Source organism: Hakea prostrata, chromosome 10 (genome assembly GCF_041222555.1).
Source record: "Hakea prostrata isolate BN-2017 chromosome 10, UWA_Hpros_2, whole genome shotgun sequence".
NCBI lineage: Eukaryota > Viridiplantae > Streptophyta > Magnoliopsida > Proteales > Proteaceae > Hakea > Hakea prostrata.
This window is the reverse complement of record NC_142609.1, coordinates 11,842,283-11,846,324: the sequence shown is the minus strand read 5'-3', so window position 1 is coordinate 11,846,324 and position 4,042 is coordinate 11,842,283.

Below are 4,042 nucleotides of genomic sequence, written 5' to 3'. Positions count from 1 at the left end.
AAAAAAAAAAAACTTTCACTCATCTCGCTGTTGCACCAACATCTCGCTGTTGCACCAAATACACCAAAACTCACCTGAACCCTGTAGTGGACATAATGCACACTTTAAAGAATGAGCACTAGCGGCAAAACCAAAATCTAGATTTACCTGCTGCCCCCCATCTTAGAGCAAGTTAGATCAACAATGGCCATGGAGTAGTTACATTGAACATCACTCCCTCACTGCTAATTTTGCCAAAACTCACTGTAGGATACAAAAATGGTTGTAGATGAGATAGGACTACCTAAATCCAACGTGTTTTTACTAACTTGAATTAGCTCTTGGAGCTCCTAGCCTCCTTGCATCTTTCTACTCTCACTCTTCCCTTGTAGGATGTCTTAATTTGGAAAAAAAGGTTTAGGTAGGGCTTAGACTGCTCAAAGAGGTATCTAGGGTGTCCCTGGTCCCCAACAATATTTAACTTATTATCCACTTGTGAAGGGATTGGCTGATTGGTTGCCCATTGATCTGGTTGACTGCCCCCTACGATGGGATATTTCTGGAAAATCAACCAAAACCCTAGCCGCCACTTCATCTCAAGCTTATGCAGCTAGGGTTGCTTCCAAGAGTTCCACTTCTGTTAGAAATTTCACAGCTGATCAAACTTCCAAGAGTTCCAGTGCTGTTAGAAGTCTCATAGCTAATCAAACACCAGTTACTATATACAAGAAGAACTCTACAATTGGTATTCACAAAAACACTAGGCAACCCAAAGAAGAGTTTGATACTGATTGGTACAAGACCCTAGTCAATATTTTATGTAATCTAAAACACCTACTTTCATGTAAACCAAAACATTGTAACTCTAGAGACCTAGAACCACAACTACAAGAGTTCTAAAACACCAAGGAGAAGGACTCTGTTTTCTATATAAAGCCCTATACTAAATCATTGTAAAATTCAGGCATGAATAAACTCTCTCTCTCTCTCTCTCTCTCTCTCTCTCTCTCTCTCTCTCTCTCTCTCTCTCTCTCTCTCTCTCTCTCTCTCCTCTCCCCCCCCCCCTCCCCTCACGTCTCTCTCTATTTCTCCTCCTTCACCGTTCTCTCTTCTTCTTCTTCTTGTTAGGGTTAATGGATGCACAACCACGAACAGAGAATAACACAAGGGAATTTAACGTGGTTCGGCAAAACCCTGCCTATGTCCACCAGAGAGAAAAAGAGTTTCACTATTTCCAGGAAACCTCACACGCACAAAGTATTTCCCTTTGCTTTCCGTGCCCAATCCCTATCCCCGGGATGAGTTCCCCAATCCCCTACAGGGATTGATTCCCCAATCTCCTACAGAGATTGATGCCTATAGGTTATCCCACAGAGATTATTTATAGGGAAATCTAAAACCCTAATCCCAATGTAATTACAATTTTATCCCAGTATTAGTAATTGACCCAAACCCTATTTCAATTACAAATACAACCAAAACCATAATTATATGGACCCACAGAATACAAGACACCTAAACCCAAACTCCTCCAATCCAAATGTAAATGATCCGATTCTTTTTGCATCGTTTCTAGACTAGAAGAGCTTCATTTCTTATGAAAGACATGTGATCCAACTCCTATTCTATCCTTTCAATAATCGATTTGAAGCTTCACTGTAATTCATTGGGGACTGTTGGCGAATGTATAATGTTACATGGGCATGGGCTTCACTGATGTGCAATTCTTTAAAATGTACAACCATGTCCCCAGACCTAATGTATTTGAACCTCTCCTCCTATGGGACTCAATCACAGCTACTCCGGTAAGGTCCCCCTCATCATCTTTTGGTGATTTGGGTTCCAATCCAACGGTATTCGTCTGTGTCGTCTATAGCATGGGCAAGCTCAATTTCTCAGATCATCCTACACATTATTATCAAGTAGAGTCTAGGAGATATTACAACAAAACTAAGTATGTTATATGTGGATGTCATTTTATATTTTATGTGATGTTGTTTTGGTAATTTTATTAGAACTTTCAATAAGAGTTTGTGAAAGGACTCCATTGCTTGATCTTGAGATAAAATTTGATAATTCAGATGTAATAGCGGTACGATATATACTACATGGAGTAATCCAAAGGCTGCGAATAACAAGTAATGAAGTGACCTTGATTTTAAAATTCTTTAGAATTGTGGTGTTTTTTAAGTGTAATTGGCTATGAGACTTAATTTCAAGGGGTTAGTTCAATTGGTGAAACAGCAATGCTTCATAAAATGAGATCAAGAGTTTGAATTCCCTTGGACCAAAGGCAAAACTCTACCTTATATTAATTATATATTTAAGTTAAAATTGTCATTCTGATGATGTAGTCAAGGTACGTGTAAGCTAGCTGGCCCAAACAAATCTCAATTCTGGAAAAACTGGCTAGATGACTTCATGAAAAACTTCATTCTTTTTTGAAAAATAAATGATTTTATATGGTGGATAGTCCTATGTGGTACAAAAATATTCATAATTTTTTTGGTTCGTTACACTGACTATTGCATTTGGTAAAATAGTTGCTAGCGAGAGTATTATACATGTCTATGTATGTTATATGATTGCATATTGATATTAATACATTTTGGATCAAAAACAACTCGCATAAGAAACTTTTTTCCATAATTGTTTGTAGAAAAACTCTCTCCAAGAATCTTACTTGCTGAATTGACATTTTTTATTCTCTAACATGACATGCACGATAGGTTGTAAATTTTTTAATATAATTAGTTACCAAAAATAAATTGAGAAGTCCAAGTGACAATATTTATATATTTAAAAATCCAAGACCATATGATTGAAAATTCCAAAAATTTTGGTCTATACATTGCTTTTGACTTCCATATAAAAAAAAGGGAAAATAAATAAATCAAGGCAATCCAAAAGGACTCAAACCCATGTAGGGATTTCAAGCCTAGAGCTGAGGCACAAATTCCGGTGTAAGTTATGAGGAGAAATCGAGATGGCAAAACATGAATACTTTGAGTGTTGAACTTAAACGTTGCACATTAAATGCGTAGCACCTGCTGTTTACGGTCGAAATCGAAATTTCGATCGTCCGTTTTGCAAGTCGGTAAAAAGCAGAACAGACAGTCGAGATCAAAATTTGGACCATAGACAACACAGAGCTGTGCATTTAATACACAACACTGAAGTGAAACCGATGCTTTAGGGACTGGTCTTACACAGATACCCATGGGAAGTGGCCTTGGTTCGGGAGTAAATAATTGTGGACCAGATTGACAACTTTGGACCGCATGGACCACCCATATGGACCGCGTGGACCACAATTTAAATAAAATCTTTGCTAACCCTAGATTGAAACAGTGGACCATGTGGTCCAGGTTAATTCATTGGTGGGATCTCCATGCTAGTTTACCTCTATCTTCACCTTCTAGGGCTAGTCTATAAACCTAATGACTAAGATTTGTTAATTTATTTGGTGGAGGAAAGTGGGTTTTTTTTAGATGTTGGTATTGATTTCTTAATATTAGTCAACGAATAGTCTTTTGACTAAAAGAAACTAAAATTGTTTGGTAGAGAATTATAATAGAATGATAATCATTTTTATTTATGTATTTGTGTATTATTTTTTAAATGAATATCCAATTGAGAGTAATGAATTCTCAAATACCATCACAAGAGATTTCATGGCCTACAACTCTCATGAGAATATTTGAAATCATGGAACATAAGAGTCCTCTATGTACTTAATATGTTATATGTTTTTCCTTTTCAAGAATTTTTTTTATGAAAATTCCTTTAAAATGCAAGCATTAGTTCTATGCACTAATAATACAAGCATTGATCCCGTCAGTGGAGTCTCACCGGAGGTCTACTATGGTCCACAAAATTCGATAAGCTCTCATGCCCAAGTGGCTTTATATGTATGCCACTTGAGACCAATTGTGGCACCTCTACCATTGTTGTTGGTTTGTTGCTACAACGACTACTCCTTGTCACGTCTACCATCACTTCTTTCACCATTGGAATCACTGTTATCGTGTGATTGCTATCACAACAACCACCTCCACTTCGA